General features: G+C 40.3%; 1 long non-coding RNA gene across 13 annotated transcripts in view; it reads left to right on the top strand.

The window, feature by feature from the left end:
• LOC142362097 (uncharacterized) overlaps nucleotides 1-19,484 on the top strand; it is an 88,935-nt gene that overhangs the window by 27,812 nt on the left and 41,639 nt on the right. For 3 of the 13 annotated variants that reach the window (XR_012764662.1, XR_012764660.1, XR_012764657.1), the window contains 2 exons: nucleotides 8,455-8,543; nucleotides 11,371-11,484. The exons of 7 other annotated variants lie outside the window; for them this stretch is intronic. This is a non-coding gene — a long non-coding RNA (uncharacterized LOC142362097). Of the gene's footprint in view, nucleotides 1-498; nucleotides 604-8,454; nucleotides 8,544-11,370; nucleotides 11,485-17,474; nucleotides 17,647-19,484 lie in introns of those variants that run through there. 3 more of the 13 variants (XR_012764664.1, XR_012764663.1, XR_012764666.1) reach the window with 3 other exon arrangements.

The raw sequence follows: 19,484 nt of genomic DNA, 5'->3' as shown, positions 1-19,484 counted from the left end.
GTTTATAAGCCTCTAGGAGGGTGGTTTTTGCAGTAGGTTTTTTTTTTTTAGGAACGTTTAGGTATTTCAGCTATGACAGGACTGAATTTCGTGCTCCTCTAGTATCAGACACTATTACTTAAAATAGTTCCACCCTGCTGTGGGATGAGCTGGTTTCCCTTACGCCGCAGCGGATAGTAGCTTTCTGGGAGAAGGCCAGTGCAGGGGCATGCCTGAGCTGCTCAGGAAAAATCCACTCAAACAGCCATCTGCAGATGAAAGTTAGGGATTACTCATTGGAAAGATCAGTCGTTTTGACCTTTACTAGAATTCTGGTAGTGTCTTTGTCAGACAGCCCTATGCTTTCTGCTGACCTTTCCTGACTGGGTGTTTCTTGCCAGAGCAGCCACTGATAAGAGTTTGAGTTGTTCCTTTAGCTTTTTCCTTAAATAGTCCACAGTGGTTCAAATGTATGTGCTGACATAACTTGGTACAGCAGGATGTCCTCTGCAGGAGGTTGTCAGGTGGAGATAATTGTCACCAGTTCATGCATCTCAGCAGAGCTCAAGTAATTTCTGCATTTGGAGGCTCTCCTTTAATGTTGCTGGGTGTTGCTTCAGGAGGGTATGCTGTACACGGTATTTGCTAAGCGTGAGCGGCTGTGCTTGCTGTTGTTGCATGAGAGAGCTGTTTCTTTCCCCTAGAAAGGTTGCTCTGTAACAAGTATGGGTCATTTAGGGCTTTAGGCCTGAAATGACTGCAGTGAAGACAGCGAGCTGGAGATACTTGGCATCACTTGCCATGTGCTGGGGTGGAAGCACAGCATCCTCTACCTTGTGCTAACCTGGCTGGAAAGGCTGAGTTAGAAATGAGACGTGAATGTGGGCACAGCCTCTTAATTGTGATATGCATATGCTATTCACATGAAATACTGACTTCAGAGACAAGACTCTTGTACATCAAGAGAATGCTGCTGTGGCTTTCAGTGCATCTTAAAATTTTCCTGCTTTTTTTTTTTCCTACTAAAATATTCTGAGTGTTGTCAGACAGATGTGAGTAAGCAGGAGATGGACCACATGGAAGAAGGTGGGGAGTAGAAAAAGAAAATGAAAGATAGACACTTTCAGAGCTGAGTATTGTATTTAAATCATGTGCTTGTAACTGATGAAAAAGGTGGCAGTTTTATCCAATTTAAAGGGGACTAAAATAACCATATTTCTTATGCAGTTTAAAAAAAAAAAAAAAAAATTTGCTGAGGCTGTGGAACTGCCACAAAATTATCTGCTTCCAACCCACTGATAATGGTAAAGCATTTCCACTATGTAAATGACTGCCTACACACTAAAAAGAGAATAACCACAAAGCTTTTAAGAGTGTTTTACACGTAAAGAAGCAATTACTATTGTCTGCAGTACTGACACTGGTTTATTTGAGCCTAGATGTGTGTAAGAAGTTGCAGCAGTGATAAAGACAGCTTGTTGAAGTGCCAGGGAGCTATAGAAGAGCAGCAACTTGGTTTATGCATAAGATCATGGCATTGGCAACATTCAGAATTTTAATTATCAGAAAAAATTTTGTTGCTTGGTTGAGCTAGAGTCCAGAACGTGAAAATGTATTTGTATGTGACACCATGGTGCTTGCTGAACTGTTAAAATTCACTAGTTTTTTCCTTACTGGAATTATTTAGAAATGGCAAACTCAAGGCTTTACAGGTAGACACAAAACCTGCTCTCTCCATATCTCCAGAATTGTCAGGGAAGGCTTAAAGAGCATGTCCATATTTATAAACTGAGGAAAACTCCACCACTCTGCCTCTTGCAATAAATACGGTATACAAACATGTGTTACATGTCCACAAGGTGGTCATGCATTGTGGGAGAAGGTAAGTCAATCAGTTTGGTATTGAAAAGAAAACAAATATCCTCAGTCCAAGATCACTTTTGGGCGTGGGAACTGAAGTCTTTTTCTGAAAGTTTTGGGTCCTAAATATAAAAAGCTTACTTTTTGTGAAATTTGGACAAAGGCAGAGGTTTTGCATTTGGGAAATGCTATCCAGGCCCAGAGCAGTGCATGGCAAGCAGTTAGAAAGAATCAACCTGCCTCTGCTGATGTCAAGATAACACTAGCCCAGTGTTACACATGAAGCTCCATGCCTCTTCAGTGGGTATCAAACTTTCTTCCTCGAAGACAGACACAGCCCTGTCCTGTTGTCAGATGAAGACTGGAAAGGATGATGAGCACTGCCCCAAAGTTAACGCATGCAGGGTTTGTTTCAGGAGAACAGTCTTTGGCTGGAATAGCACCTGGGCTTGTGGCTGGGCATGGCCAGGATTGTGTGGGAAGCTCCTGGGAGTGGCAGACAGTGACAGGAGCACCTTGCAATGCCAACATATACCAAAGGACTGCACGCAGAAAGATATGACCATTAAAAGAAAAAGGAATATAGCTATGAATCTACAGTGTGAAGAAATCATTGTAGAAACATTGTGTCTCATGTAATTCTATGTACTGTTTTAGTTGGATAGAAATTTATTAAAAAAAATTCAAGTCAATACAGTTGAGCATCAAGGTGCAGATACGAATAAAGTCATTACTGAAGACAGCTACATCTAATTTTTTCAATTTTAATGGCTTGACTAAGGTTCCAGGTCTGAATGTCATGAATTTTAGCTACAGAAATGCATAAAAGTGTTTAATTTGTTCTTAAATAGAACTTACCTATTTTTCAATCTCGTATATATGACTTTTTGCTCCTGTAGTCTGTATCAAAAGTCAGGGCACCATTCCTGTAGGTGCTAAAGAGGTTGCTAAGAAGAGTATTGCAGAGAGACCTCACAGTGTCAAAGTGGTGGTTGCAAATAAAAGGCAACCCGCCCTTCCCTCTTCTCCACCAAAACCCCAACCAAGACAGCTTACTATGGATGAGGTAACATTTGAGGAGTAAACGAATTGCCTTCTTAACCTGTGCCAGTGCTGGTGCTTTAGCTGCTGTGAAATGGAAGGGAAGAATAATTTATTTAAAATTAAATAGGCCTTTGGAGTTGGCTTCAAGTCCCTGCTCTGTGGCAGGTTTGTGTAGTGTCAAGACACTTCACATAGACTCTCCACATCGCACGTTCTGTATCATGCTTTCCTTTTTTTATTATGTGAATCTGTGTCTTGTCTTTGAGTCTTGCACGAGTTTTAGTTTGGTACAAGTGCTGTGAGTACTGTGGTAATGGTTGTTAAAGGAATTGTTTTTGAAGTATTTAGACTTAAATAGAATTAAAATAAGCTTTCCAGTGAGATCGTTGGTCTCAAGCGCAGTGTGCCTGGCATTGAGAAGGCCAGCTGTGGCAGTATTTCTGTCTAATTCTACACACAGCCTTTTTAATGTATAGTTTTTTTCTGTGTCGATCTTTGGCTGAGGATGGAAAACCAAAGCTTTGTTGTGAAGGTGACTGCACAACCACGTAGAGCAGTGTTTTCAGCATGCTGCTGGCTGGCTTAATGAAGAGAGAAAGAAAACCTTCAAGTAATGTTTGCTGCTGTGGTTGGTGACATTATCAAATTTCTCAGTGCAAATACCTCCGAGAGGAGCAAGCCTTCAATTTTTTTTCTTAGGATCATTTAATGAGTCATTATTTACTTTTGTCACATAGCAATGTGGGACTTGATTTCTGGGAAAAAAAATTAACTGTGCCAAGGTTGTTGCTGAACAGAAGCAGCATATTTCCCATAACAAAGTTTCAGCTCATCGCATGCAAAGTTTCCAGATATAACTTTTGTTGTGATTTCATATTTTCCACTACATTCCTGAGGCACAGCAGCGCCTTTCAGATAAGGTCTGCTCAGTAATGAGCTTGAAAGCTGTTTCTGCTTGGAAAAGGGAAATCCATTAATAACACAGGAGAAGTACCATGAACAGTTAGATTGTAAAGCTGGGAAAAAAAATCAGTTTGGGTTATGACAGCAGGAATTTTAGAATGGTTGGATGTACAGCCTGAGGAGCCTGGGTGTCACTGCCCTCCTGCTGCAGAGTGGGATAGGGTGCCCTCCCAGATTGCGATCTTTGATTTTAGTTTTACTACAACCCTTTAAGCCAAGTAGTTTCAAGGAGTTTGCCACTGTCCTGATCGAGTTTGGCAAGTGGTGGGGGAAGAAACTGGCTTTTGTTTGCTTTAAACTTCACTGGTCTGTTGTTTCTGCACAGTGTTGTTTCTGTTTTGGGGATTTTGTTTTTCTTTAAGCCAAATAACAAAGCAAATTAGCTGATGGGGTGCTGCTCAACTTAAAAGTGGGGGACACTGTATTGGGCCCTGCCAAGCCCTGGAGAGTTGAGGGACAAATGCTTGTGTTGTCTTAGTCACACCATGTGTCAGACAAAAAGGAAACCCAGCTATCGTCCTGGACCAGAGTAATTTCTAAGCTTAGCTCAGATACAAAAGTTGTTTCGAAAGTGTCCTTGGAAGACTGCAGTGCCAGAGCTGTAGGAGTAGGAGGCAAAGGAGGAAACTATATGTTTTCTCCAGAGTAGCCTGGACAGTTTACTACAGTGGTTTAGGAAGAAGCAGGGACTGATTTTTGACACAGTAATGGTATATGAAGTTTGCCTCCGGTACAATTCTTGGCTGTGAGCTTGGTAGGAGCTACACATGTACAAAGCAGCTCTTCTAACTTCTGCATGACTGCAGTGCCAGGTCCCCATCTGTTATAAATAGAGGCAACTTCAGCAAAGCTACCGTGATTTATGCCAGTCGGGGACTTGGCCCAAGATTTCAGGCTAAAACATTGATAGGAGTAAGTGTCTCTGACTTTTATTTTCAAAAACTCTTAACGCTCATCAGCTCTGGATCTGTGTTAGGGCTGCCTCTTTCTCTTTTCCCCCTCCTTCCTCTCCTGCTGCTCTTATACATTTTGTTTGTCAACTTTGGAAGTGCATGAGGTTGACTGAAAGCAGAGGTGTTGGGGTGTTTTTTGCGTCCCTGACTTTGTTTTCCTCTTGAATGTCAACTCCAGTGGAAATACAAGAAGTTTTGGCTCAACTCCTGAGGCGTGAACTGACAGTAGCCTGTTCCTAGGATGTCTTTCTCTTAACCAAAAATGTGTAATAGATACCTTGCAGTACAAGACTGCAAGAAATTTATGGCAGCTTTCTTTAAAATAGATCTAGGCAAGCAGTCAGCAATCTTGTATGTGGGTCTCCCCAGTTCTCTGACTGCTCGGTTGCAAGCCATGGGTCACCCATGGCATCAGGTCTATTAGTGGTTACTGCTGGGGCTCTACAAATCCTTACATTAAAAATAAGAAATAAGAATCTTTCCACAAAGACAGACTGCTAAAATTTGCAAACAGAAAAGGGAAGAATGTTGATTCTTGATATCCTAAAGGGATGCTTCTCAGTCAAAGACTTGATTACAGTTCACAAGTGTCACCATGAAATCTTGACTGTTTGCCCAAATCCCATTATCATTCAGGAAGTTCGTGATGAGTAGATTTAAGCTCTAATCATGCAAAGCATAGGAAAGTATGTGAGAATACCCACCTTTTATGGCATGGCATTTGTTGGCAGTGTTGGCTTGGCTGTAGCAGGCAAGCTTAAAGGATTAGGAAATAAGCCGTATACCAAACTGCTGCTGCTAAACTTGTAATTTGCCATATATTGATTACAGAGGTGGTGTTTGTTTTTTTTTTTTTTGAAAGCCTTCAGAACAGCATCCTGTATCTTTATTTCTATGTTAGCCTGTAACTGTATATCTTTAACAAAGTGGAGCCTTTATTTCATAAGAAATGTGAGGTGTCCTACTGCTGAGCTGCAGCGAATTAGTTTGGTCTATCTCTGTAGCTCTCTATGTTATTTTTTTTTTTCTTTTTTCCTACAAAGTTTGCTGTGAGAGAGAACCAGACTTTTGACAGTGTTAACATGAGTAGGGAAACCTGTGCTGAAGTCTGTTCTTGTACTGAGGCAAGAGCAAACTTCAGTCTCCTTTGGAGGACACTGACTGTACCTGACATTGCCTGCATGCAATCCAGTTTCTTTTCTGGAAGACATTCCAGAACAGAGCCCTAAGGCTTGTTCTCCAAATCCCTACTTAACTTCTTTTTTTCTCTCAAGTCAGAATATATTGTAATGCCTCTACTTAAACAGAGGAATTCAGCATTTTTAAAAATTAACAATATGAATGTAAGGAATTGAATGTTAAGTTCCTGACTTCCTATTCTATGTAAGATTACACTTGGTAGAACGTTTTTCCACAAGCTCTCAATCTGGGCTCGTTTTGTCAATAGCACCAAGGGAGCAAGCTGGTAGGAATCGTTCCTGACGGGTTGAGGTAGTGTGCAGATAGACCTGGAGTGGGACCCAGGCAAAACGGAAATCCAGGGAAACTGCTCCATCAAGTGTTGGAAGGTAAAACTGGCACTGCAATACACTAAAAATATAGGTCTTGGGCCAGAAGCAAGGCTCTCTGTAAGTGTCTTGTACAGGTGAAACATGCAAAATCCCTACTAATCTTCATACGGACAGACTTAGCTCTGAGCTGTGTAACATTTTAATGGATGACCTTTGTTTTAGTTTAATGTTTACTGCCTTAAAAATCTAATGCAGTGGCCAGTTAAAGGCTGATCTTTTTTCTTCTGAACAGTTCTAATGAAAGGAAATGTTTTGCATGTATGTAAATCACATTCAACTGCATACTTTAAAAGTATAAATTTTAAATTCCTTTGAAATTGCACAATAAGAGTTGTAAGATTTGTAGGGAGAGACAAGTAAGCAGTTATTTCATCTTGAATTTTAAGAGTGTATTTAATTATGCTTAAATGTTGACAGATATAAAGGCTGGTCTACATGTACAAATGTCACTGAAATAATTTGTAGGCTTAGAAGTGGCAGTATTTCTTGCTTCCTTCCACCGTGGAAACAGGAACCCTCCTGACCTGAACCTATGTTTTACTTATTCATTTAGGATATCTGTGTTGCTCACTACTTAGAAGTTTAGTATCTACATGTAGACTTTGATTTATTTTTTTTGGGGGGGGGTGGGGGGGGGGAGGAAGGGGTGAGGGGGTGGTGTTAGTTGGGTTTTTTTTTTCCCAAGATGAGTCCACTCTCACATAGGTACTTATTAACTGAAGTAGATCTTTCCCCAGGTTACTGGCTTCTAGGGCTTTCTGTTGAGAAACTATGTTGAAAAGCTCCTGAAAACTCGTTTAAGAGAACAAAAAATTTATTAAAATCTTGGATGGAAATGTTGACTAGGAAACACACAGGAATAGCTTAATATGGCCCGATTTTCATGAAAATGTAGTTTTATGAATAATTACATTTTTGAGAAAGGAGATAAGAGTTGTTAAATGTCAAGTCTTCAAATTCTCACCACTGTTTAGATTTGAAAGCCATTGCTGACAGACATCTATAGCTGAGTGGCAGAAAATATGTAAATCTTTTTTTCTAGTATTTGTACTTAAAGCTGTGGAGCTTGTTCTTGCTTTTACCTGCATACCAAGGGCTGCCCCAGGACTTGTTTTGTCATGTCCTGAACAGTTTGTCCTGCTGTACTGTCTCTGTCCCCAAATGCTGAACAGGGAGTGTACAAAAGCTAAAAATCTTCTTATAAGCCTCAGAAGCAAGTGCCTAATATTCATATTGCTGACATGAATATCCAGGCAGAGGCTGGAGCTGAGCAGTCCTCTGGCCATATCCAGTGGCTGCTCCTCATCATTGCTTTGTCTCGTGGCCTGACGACAGACCTTGGGAAAACGTGCCACTGGGAAAAAAGTCCTTAATTCTGAATTTAATTTGGATTATTTAATTTAAAAACCTCTGAATTTCTAAGCTTTGTAATTGACTTAAGATGAATGCCATGCTATATATCCTCTGCCTAACACTAGATACCTACAAACTGTATCTAAGCTAGCTTGTAGTCAGTGGAGAGGAAAAGGCACTTTTTGGGTGCAATTCAGATGGCATGTGTTAGTTACCTGCCTTAGATGTTGCTGGGGGCCTGATCTGCACTAAATAAAAAGCAGGTGCAGATGCCTCTGGCCACCCCATGCAGGTTGCTAAGGGGAGCAGGAACAGCTCAGGATGTGCTCCCCTCCTCACTCCTACACTCTGTTTATAAATAATTATAAACCATATATTCTATAAATAATGGAATTGTCATGAAAATATTTCCAAATCCCACCTTTTTTCATAAAGGTGACTTAAAACCACTTAATGAGAGCAGCCCAGTCTGAGTGGCATTGTGCGTTTCTGTCTATTTTGCCAGCACCTGACATCTTCCTGAATTTTGAGCTGGTGAGAGAATGGTTAGTATATAGAGAAATAAATAACAACCAACCCTACCTCGTTTCAGCAAAAGGTGTGGAGAGTGAGTTACGAGCTTAGGACCTATTGCCTTCAGCAGGATGCCAAAAATGTGCATTGCGATTGGTTCAGGTGTCTTCCTGAATTGCAGGGGGAATGTGTTTTTTGGGTGGTTTTTTTTTTTTCAGGTGAATTTGTTAACATGGATGAAAACTGACCTGAAAAGGGGAGTGGTAGTTGCTGGGGCACCCGCTGGCAGAGAGTAAAGAAAAGGAGGGTGAGTCACAGCAGAGTGATACTGGTTTTGATCTAAAATCCTGAAAACCCCCTCCAGTACTGTGCAGAGTAACAGGTGTAACCACAGGCTTTTCCCACTCCCTCCCCCAGCCCAAGCTGATTTAGGTTTCTAAGCCCATGGAATGAGTACACCATGATGGAGCCAAAATTCATGGAGAAAGTCCATGCTAATATAGGCTGTAAAATAAATGCGAAAGAAAGCTAAAGTAAACCAGCTTTTATTCACATGAAAAAATAAACCTGTTAGCTCTGATAATCAATTAATATATTATAGAATCAAGCAATCGCAGATGTAGAAGCTTATCCTCCTTAAAGTCATTATAAATCACATCCTTTCCTAAATCTCCCTGTTCCCTCTTATTGCTTACATTGTAATCCCTGCCTGGGTATCATTTTCATTGCTAAACATACTGTTTGCCAGTCGATTTATTAAGGTTTGTCTTGATAGTGCCAAAACAAATGCTCTTTTTTAAAGATAAAAGGAAGGCTAATATTAAAATAATAACTTCAGTTCTTTGCTAGCAGAGCCTAATTATTGAAGAAATTGGCACATGAAATCTCTGAGGTGATAGGGAATTAGTATGTCAGTAGGAGCCTGCTTTGATGTTGACCCATACTGTTCCTGGTGGTGTTGGGCATACCCAGTCTTATGCAATTTAATGTGGGGAAAAAGAACTTGTCTTGAGGGGGGGAAACAACCAACAACAAAACTATTCTTCTTTACTGTTTTTAATTAATTAAAAACTTTTATGAAAATAGGTGGGACACATAGAGGACACAAAAAGTAAAAGCAAACAGAAGAATTATAGACTTGAGGCTGATAAGAATAGCAAAGAGGCTTTAAGGGCCTGGGGCAATTAAAGAAAGTGTGAAACTTTTTTTGGTTTTGTATGGGAGCTGTTGTTTGGTGACATCAGACCTACAGCAATGATGTCAATAAAGCACTTCTGAGTACTGTGAGTGCAGTAGGGCTGAAGACCATTATTGGACATAGTGAGGAGTGCTGTAAGTTACTGTTACAAAAGCAAACACTTGTATAAAGCCTAAAACTTAGCAGTCAACTTGAAGCCTGGAGGAAGCATGAGCCTAACAGCTTAACAACCCTACCGATTTATTTGGAAAAGCTATTATGAGCGAGAAGCAGAGGTACTAAAACATGTCCTAAAACAAAGCTTGAGAACAGACGAGAGGTACATGAAACGTGATTATTTTTTCTATACTTTAGTTGGTGGCAGGCAAAGCCAGTGCCAAGGAAAGCTGCCAAGGTCATGGCTGTGCTAGTGCTCAGCAGCCTGAGCAGAGATACGGAAGCTGATAGTAAGTGGGAAGGCTTTTCAACCTTGAATAGACAGTACCGCTTCAGTTTGAAATCCTTAAGTTACATGAAGATTTGATGAAATAAAATCTAAATAACATGTCATCCAAATATCTAAAATATCTGCTTTATATATATAAGATTATATATATAAATATATAATTGTAACAAGAGCGAGCCTATTTGCATGGGTAAGGCTATGTCAAATAAGAAATAGAAATGGCTCCAGTTCATGGTAAACAGCTGATGGATCACTATGGTTGGACATGTATGGATATTGGGGAGAAAAAAAATGACAGCCTGGTCTCTAGTAGACCAAAACACTGGGAATAACAGCGCTCAAGATAGAAATAAGTCAAGATGAGGTAGCATGGATGAAATATGTTTAAAAAAAAACAAACACCAAAACAAAAAAAAAAAAACACCCAAAAAACCAAAATAAAAAAACCACAACAGAACAAACCTTCAGTTAAGAGCAGTCAAGTGTCTTTCTATGGAGTTGCATTTCACTTCACATTAAATGTGAAGCTCTATGTTCTTTGATGTTCACAACTTCCCTTTAGGATCAAGACAGCGTTAAACGAGTGATGGTTCATGATTTTGGTCCTAGAAAGGTGACTTCAGTGTTGTTATGTCAATTTATACCAATTGGTAGTCTGGACAATGATATGGATCCCCCATATCTCCATCAAGATTTACAGTAGCTCAGAGAAAGGGTAATGTTAAGAGTAGAGTAAGGAGTTAATTAGGGTTGAGCTTAGCGTTTGCAGTAATGTAACTGTACTGATTTTGGTGTAATTCTTTCAAATTCGTCTCTTAAGAATAGACTGTTGCGGTTTATTAGTGGGGAACTACTTATTTAGCTGAGGGAAGGAAGTCTTTAATTTAGAAATACTTCCCCCCCCCCACAACTGAAAATGAAACACAAAATTTATCATCAAATTTGAACCCGTGGTATTGCATTATGGGATTTGGAGAAGAGTGCATGATCTCTGGGGTGCTGATCCCAGTGTCCCAAGGCTTTCTTCTGCTTTGGATATGTCACCCAGAGGAGACAGGACACTCTGTAAACTCAGTGTAGAGGGCTGAAGTTCCCTGGTTTTTTAAGTCCTCATCACATTAGTTACATAGAAATCTAATTTTTAAAGAAATGTGACCGTCAAGCAGATTTGTTTTGTTTTCTGATTTGTTGTTAGATAATTGGTGCACAGTTATATTTTTCTGACTGCTGCTGAGTTGAGCCTAGACCAAAGTTCCCATGAGGTTGGTTGTTTCTGGCAGGCCTCTTAATAAAACCCTGGTTTTATTAAATTCCTGGTCTCTGAATGTAACAAATTCCTGTGTCAAAGCTGATGGGACTCCAACTTCTCCTCACTGTAACCCTGCCTCAAGGCAGTGAGTGAGCTATAAATGTTCAGCTACTTCAGGACTAGGATGAATCAGCCATAAAGTTTCATGTAAAAAGATATCTTAAGTTAGTCCTGTTTTTTAGTCACAATTCTTTCTGCCTGACACTGTGAAGACCCGAACATCTTGGTGTCCCATTCGTTTAATGGAGCCATTGGACATTCGGTGATACTGAAAGCTGCTTTCAAGCTGCTTCAGTGTGAGTAACTTTAAGCCTGCAATGCAGTAAATCTTTGCTTGAATGTATGTAGACCACTATAAAGAGGTAAGTGAGCTACCAGTTCTTTTCTCGAACACGCTAACAATGTACTTGCTTAGTTGAATTTCTGGAGCAACTAGAAATTAAATTTTTAACATTCTCTTGACCAGAGAAGATGATGTGTGTTAAGATTGATCTAAACTCTGGGTTATACTTTTAGATGTATTTTGATTCAGATGAAGTAGTACTCTGTGTGTGCGTGTGTATGTATATAAGTTTGTTAAGCTTTCTGCTTTTAAAGTCATTGCTTTGCTGTAGAGGTAAGGAGAAGGGCTGTTGATAACTCAGTTTGAGATGCTTGTGGCAGAGAGGAGTTGGCCTTGTGATGGGCACCACGCACTTAATATTGAAAATACCGCTCTGACACTTTTACTGGCATGCACATTCAGGACAGAAGGATATTTTGACATTTTTAATGTGATATGAAAACATATGAATATGCTCTTGTGAAATACAATCAACTTCTGTGTTTTATTTCACTCTGCTTTGAGACAGCTGGAGCTGAAGACAGGCTGTAACTATAAACACCATTAGTCCTTTTCTCCCCCCATCTGTGTGGACCACAGCCGTCCCTTCTCCTGTGCTTTTAGACCCATAAGGATGACAGTCTACCTGCCCCACCTGCACACCACAGGGGCACTGAAAGGTGTCAGGTAAACAGAACTGCAGGCAGCTAGACTCTTGTGTGTATAAGGTTGTGTTAATATTTCTTGGCTGTGCAAATATTAACTGAAAATTTTAATTACTGCTTATGCTGTAAGATTTTTAGGGAAAAGTTGTAAGAGATCCTTCAGGTTAATATTTAAAAAAAAAAAAAAAGACAAGAAAAAAGTCAGACCTAGTTGCTGTCCATAAAGAGATGCTTTGGATCTAACACAAATTGTTTCATCAAGCTCTGAGAAAAGTCTGTGGGCTTTACTAGGCAGGTGGTCAGGTTGGTGCTATCTGGTCCTAACAGGAGTTTAATCTCTAGTAATTAATCTCTGTTGACCAAAGATGAATTTCAGTGTCTAGTAAGAGTGCTGCAGTGGATTTTTTTTGTGTTTTTGTCTTACATGGTGTAAGATGAGCTGACATGTAATGGCAACAGGAGCCATTTCCAGGGAAGAGAGGAGATGTGCCCTTGGGAGCCTTTTTGCAGAGACTGGGATGTCCCCGAGCTTCAGGGCAGGGGGATGGGGACCACGTTATGGGCAGGGTCGTGGGAAGAGGAATGACCAATGGGGCGGGGAAGTCCAAGGTGGACACATGGAGTGTAGGGGAGCAGTTTCTCAAGCTTCCGTCACATAACATCAGTAGTGAAGGCTGTTGTCTGACTTTGGGCACCATCCCCAACACCAGCATTGGAGAACACGTGCAGTGACACAGCTGGTGACCAGCAGCAGGTACTGCAGCCCTCCTGGATGGTGTTTGAGAGCTGCCAGCAGAATTGATGGCTGTTCAACACACGTGCACCGCATGCGGATGAGCCCCCCAGCCCAACAGCTACTTAAAGCACTCCCCGAACTCCCCCAGAGGAAGGGGAGGGCTCCCCCAAGGCAGAACCGAAAAGACTTTTGTGTTATTAGGGCTGTCCCCCGTGCTGCAGGCTGCCTGCAACAAGCATGTCAACATCTCTGCCATGTGCTCGGATTTCAAAGGCGGTCCTCCCAACCAGCTGCATCTGAAGAAATGGAGTGATTTTTAAAATTTTTTTTTTTTTTTTTTTTTGAAGATACCATGCCAAGCCTTTTGAAATGAAAGCTGGGGCAGGCCTAGTGGAGATTAATGTAGGAAAAATGCTGCTGGCTTGATAAGCTGCAGATGTCTGTGAGATTTGCTGAGGCTGTTGACAGCTAGTGATGGTCTGCAGCTTGCGAGGTCCCCCTGCACTGGGACCAATGCACTGGATACGGGGCTGGCGGCGCAGGGCAGGGTTCGGCCCAGCACGGTTGTGAGGTGAAGGGTTTGAGGAGACCTGGAAGAAAAACTGATGAAAGTTTTAGACCTGGTCTGGACCCAGACTGTGGTTGCAGGGGTTTCTTACATGCTGCACCTATTTATGCAAAAGGAGTGATTTTTATTTTTTTTTTAAAGATAATGTCAGTATTGGCAACTGTTTTCGTAACACTGTAATGGGAAGATACAAGCTGTGAAAGCATAAGATGGTGGTGGAAACTCAGCCTATTACACTGATCTTGGGGGACTGAAAAAGTGTCATATGTTGGTGAAATCATTCCCAGTGGGTAGATACGAGTTGCACTTCTGTGAATTCTACATACATAATTTAAACTATGCAAATTTTTAGAGAAGACCTTCACTGAGCCCTGTTAGGTAGTACCAGTAATACTAACAAATTGACAGCAACTTCTTGTGTGCTGCTCTTAAATTTAAGAGCATCCTGTCATCAAACACAGCCACAGGAGCTGTGCGAGTGACAGGAGGTCACCCTGCAGCCTGTTAGGAAACGGCATGGTCCGGGTGCAATGAGAGTTTTGTTCAAAGTCAAAACGATTTCTTTTCATTCATCCTCACTTCCTTTTCCTGTCACTCATCCTGCTGCTTAGATTTTGGTAGATTGACAGAAGGGGTACTAAAACTCTTAAAATCTCAGCCTAGAATAATAACAGACTCTGAAGTGACTGTAATTTTGTGTATGAACTTAGGAGTTCTCATCTCTATAACATATATATAATTATTTATGTAAACTATATAAAAAATATATTGCTTAATTCTGATTTCCTCTGCCGCTTTATCATCTTGTCATTTAGGATTTCAAGTATTGGGTTTTTTAGAAGAAAATATTTTTTAAATTTCTTCTGTCAGCTCACGTTTGTGTTGCTTTGTTTTTAGAAAGTTACAGATGATTGCTTATATAAAAGCATGATGAAATTCATCATTAGTTGACTTTTTCCACACATATAGACTACATTCTTTGTGAGATACTGCCAGTTAGACTATTTTTGAATCAAGCTCTGTTGTCTTCATGACATCAATGTCAAGTACTTCACTGCCTCATGGAGATGATGTACACATGAAGTTATCCCTTGCACGCTGTCGGTGACCTTTCACACACAAATGCCCTGGGAGTCTCATCCTCTGCTTGGATTAAAGTTCTTCCAAAGCTGCATTCTTGCATGTCCTGATATTGTACATTCAGTTTTATTTTAGTCAGAAAGTAAATTTAATTAACTTGCTGTTAGTTTTAGTTTTGAAGTGATGCTTTTTTCATCACTATAAAACACCTTTGCACATACTGGTGTTTGTATGCAACTTCTTGGTAACAGTACTTTCCACATCTGGATAACAGAATTGGTACAATCCCAATGTCCAATGAGGCTCAGGCAGATGCAGAAAATTGCCAAAATATTTTGAAAATAATTTGAACCAAAATAGTGGGTTTTTTTCCTCCGAACAAGAGTTTTCTGTAACATTGTGACAAACACTAGGTAAGAAAGTGTATTCACATTGTCTTGAAATGGATGTAGTGATTTAAATGCAGATTTGTCTATAATATGAATCTGTGCATGTGTTTGTAAATAAATTAGCAAAGATTCAGACCTTTCTTGTCATTTTTGCAATGCTGTCCTTTTTTCCTAGTGGCAGCCTCTGTTGCGTACCCAGGCTGGTAGAGTTTGCCTTCTATCTAAACAGCATCTTGTGGTGCACTTCGGAGGCAGCTGATGCTTAACATATACAGATTTATTGGGAAAACTTGTACATTGGTAGCACACACAAGTTTGATAGATGATGCTGAGAAATAATTTCCATAAGTGATAAGAAAACTTTTATTCGCTGTACCATCAAAAGTAGCAAGAGCTTTAGGAGAATTTTAAAGGAAAGTGGTATAAAACTTATCAACGATGTGACCTTAGTTACCCAGAATGTTTGGACGTTTGAGGAAGAAAACTGCAAATTGTTTTAATTTCAATTCTTCTGTAAAATAAAGAGGTTCCAACATTTTTTGGAGTAGCTGGGAAGGATGGAGACTGGCTGTGTTACCTATCATATTATGTATAAAATCACTTTCACCTCATAGACCTTTCCAACATCGTGTTCACAATTTGGGGGGAACAATAAGAAGTATTCTAGAACATATTCATCTGATTCTTCTTTATCCTCGTGAGCACCCAAGAGACTGGCATACCAATAGTAAAGTAAATAACTGATGCCATCTAGCACCATCACACCATCATGATATTAACAAAGGAAGTGCTGTTATCTGCATTTGCAAAGGGGTGACAGAGGCACTGCTCAAGTGAGCCCCAGCTCCTCTTCGTGGCTTGTCAGTGCAAGAAATCTCCTGTTCTTGTTGGGTTTGTGGCTCCTGCAGGGCTCTTGATAAAGCTCCTGGCTTACTGTCTGAAATGCTGTATCTTTGAGTGACTTTAAGACCTTCGTTATTCAGGACATTGTTTCTCCTTGCCCAGAGGAATAAATTATTAGTTCATTACCTGTAGATTGGTGTGTGCCTCTGGGGAAATCCAGCAAGGTAATGTAAATTCAACTCTAGGAGATTTGTGATGGGTGGCAGGGTGAAAATGTTCCCCCACTTGGGATGGGAACGTGCATCCCTGTATCTAGACAAGGTTTCTTTTAGGCTTGTCTGTTGTGCCAAGCCGACTGGCAGCATGGGTGATTTCAGCATTGTTTATAGCTTTATTATGCAAGTCTGTAGGGTAAGACATAAACACAGTTTAATGAGGCTCTAAGAAAGAGTTTTGAGTGACTTATGTGTTTACTGAGGTTTTTGACAGACCGCTGGGCTGTAGCTGAACTATGACTTCTAAGTAGTTCTTAGCGCCTTGAATGTTATTTTCATGCTCTTAAAGGTTATGTTATTTAAATCTATTATTTGTTGAGTAGAATGGGTCTATAATGTGAAAATGTCTTAAAGAAGCAGGTATCTGAATAAAATTGCTTGTGAAGTTTTCTTTGTGGAAACAAAAATACAAAACTTACTGTAATAACATGTCAGAAATGACAGTGCTACATAAAACCCTTTCAGGACTGTGTGTTGGGGTTTTTCATGAAATAAAAATAAGGGAAAAGTGTAATTTATGCCTAGATAATTAGTGGTGTTTTACCACTGAAATGTACACCACTTTGAGAAATCGTCACCGGAGCCTTTCACACCTGCACAGGGTATGAAATTCCAAACAATTAAAACAATTAATATTTCCTCCTGAAGTCTACTTAGCAAAAAGCATATTGCAGGAGTAAAAACAAATGTGGTAAAACAGAATGTGTGATAAATGGAAAATGTACTGTCAAAGACTTTGACACATCTTTTCATTCCCAAAATTAAAGATGGAATAACATTGTAAGCAAGCATCGATTGCAAAGCTGCACTTATTGTAGTATTCCTTAGGAAAGGCTTTTGCTTTACAGGAATGGTAACAAGGAGTTATGTGGGTTTGCTTGGTTTTTAAAAGCAAAACAAAACGTGCAATGCCATTTGGATATTTGATTGAGAACCAAAAACAAGTAGTATGGAGTTAAGTCATCTTACAAATGAACAACTTGTCTGTATTCCTACTTTTCTTCTAGCTGAAAGGAACTGTAAAAGAGGGGATACCACACAAGCTTTTATATTAAATATTAGTTCACTTTGTCCTGTACTTGCTGAGTTAGGTGTTCAGTCTTTATTTCTCCAAAGGGCGGGGAGGCGGAAGACTGCAGTGTATCAGTCACTTCATTGTTACACTTGCACATTCCATGGATGTCATTAGATTCTGACTGTTACATTTAAAAAAATTTTATATGTACCTTGATAAAATGAATACCTAAAAAAATGGATCTTAGCTGACAGCTCCAAATGTCATTCCTGAGTGTTTGTTGAAGTATATTAAAATTATTTCTTTGGAAGATGAGTTGTTTGATGGAAACAAAAAAAATAAGAAAAAACATTTGACTTCCATTCATTTGTGTTTTCATGGTCATCTTTGTAGAGAAAAGGTGAAAAAGCATTTAAGACAACAAAACCTGAAATCCTTTGCATCCCTGGTGCAAGCTCGGAGCTTGGAGAAAGACTAAAGCCTGGAGCTGCAAGCTGCCTATACTCTGCAGGCGATCAGTGCTGTCCCTCTCATGGTTCCCTATTTTTGGTAGCTGCTGTAGAAGGTCAGTGGGAAACATAACCCTCGGCTCCTAAGGCAAAAGCAGCCTGGATTATCATTCAGGAGAAACTGAAGATGGATTGCTAGTAGAGAACAAATAGTTACTCCTGTTAGTATTTCCTAGATGAACACAAACAGCTCATATTTCAGTTGTTCAAAATTAGTTGCTGAATTAAAAAAGATGTTTAGCTTCACCCTGCCCTGGTCAGTCATTAATTGCTTGTATCTAATGTTTGAAGTCTAACCACTGTTGCTGAGCAAATATTTCAGGAAACTATCTAGACAAAGCCTCTTAATATAAATTTTAAGAGAACAGCTATTTGTGAATTTTATAAATCATATATACATTCATAAATATATACTTTGTTCTGTTTTAATGTGCAATTGATGCACTTATATCAGGAAGCAATAAATACCTCTATTGATACCTTATGTGTTTTATTAGAAATAGTCATTGGAAGAAAAACATACAGCAGATCACAAAAATGTTATTTGGAAATTCACGATTTCCCTGGTGGTTGTCTTGTACTGAGGCTTCTTGGCTCTGTGTCTCTGGTAAGACTGGAATGCTCTGGACAGGAGGTTGCTTTCTGTACCTCTGAGCTGTGCTGGCTGTTGTCTCTCAGGAAAAAAAAAAAAAAACCACCACCAGGGTGAGGGACTGGGATGCAGGGGAATGTCAGGGTGAGATACATGGAGAGTTTGACTCGGGGGTTTTGGTCCCAGTGCCCTTGAGCCCATCCTACTCTTTAGCTCTAGCTCCCTGGCAAGCGTGTCTTCATGGGTGTGACAGCACTTGGTTTTGCCTGTCGTGGCTGGGGCTCTGGCCCCCAGTGCAGCTGTGGCTTTGTCCCTCTTGTGCCAATTGGTGACTGGAACTCTCGTAAGAAATCTCAGTACATGCCTTCTTCAAAGAAAGCTGGATTTGTGTTGTCTTTTAAAAATCTTTTTAATATGAAATAAAACAATAAAATCTTAAAGTTTAAGTAAAATCTTATTTAGAAGTTGTATTTTAAAATTCTAGCCCTTCACAGGGGTAGAAAGTGTCGATTTCATCATTTGACAAATACCAAAAGCTCATTTATGGCTTCTTTTTTGACATTCAGTCATCTGGTAGAGGCAAAGGAACAGCTGGTAATGTGACCAGTAAAAGTTAAAATAAAGGGGAGGAAATGCTATATAACAGCAGCAGAGGGGTATTATTAGCTCCTGCACTCTGCTATAGAAGATCCAGGGAATGAGAGAAGCTCTTTAGGAGGCCAGGGACATTTCCCTGAGGCTCCTGTACCCATCTCCCACACACCAGCTTTCAGGACTGGTATTACCCAGCAGGAGCCGGTCTGCCACAACAGCGACGAAGGGTGATAGACGCAGAGAGGGGCTGAGCAATCCCACAGCTGAGTCCGACGCTTGCAGTGGGGTTTTGCGAAAAGGGATTTCTTCAGTCCAGTTAAGTGTGCTGGATAAGAGATAAAAATGTCATGAGCTGAGGCAGCTTAGGGAATTTAAACTGAACTATTTTCTGTGTGTTGCATTAATCAAATTGGGCAGGACCACAGTAACCCTTTATTTGAAGGCACGTGGCAAAGTACAGGCCCGCTGGACAGACACTGATGATTGCACACGGACTGCAGTGTGCCGAGGATGCCATGTCAGCAGCACATAGAAAATCGGGATTCCTGTCCTGTACAGCCTTCTGTCGTGTGAAATGTGAGGCAGTCCTGCTCCTAACCTTACCAAGCTTGCTCTTAGAGCCTTGAGTCTGGCTCGTACACGTCTCGGTGAGAAACTCCTCCAGACTTTGGTTGCTCTGACAGTGCAACTTCCTTTTCTTTCCTCACC

Source organism: Opisthocomus hoazin, chromosome 7 (assembly GCF_030867145.1).
Source record: "Opisthocomus hoazin isolate bOpiHoa1 chromosome 7, bOpiHoa1.hap1, whole genome shotgun sequence".
Lineage (NCBI taxonomy): Eukaryota > Metazoa > Chordata > Aves > Opisthocomiformes > Opisthocomidae > Opisthocomus > Opisthocomus hoazin.
The sequence above is the reverse complement of the archived record's forward strand: the minus strand, read 5'-3'. Positions and strand labels throughout refer to the sequence as shown.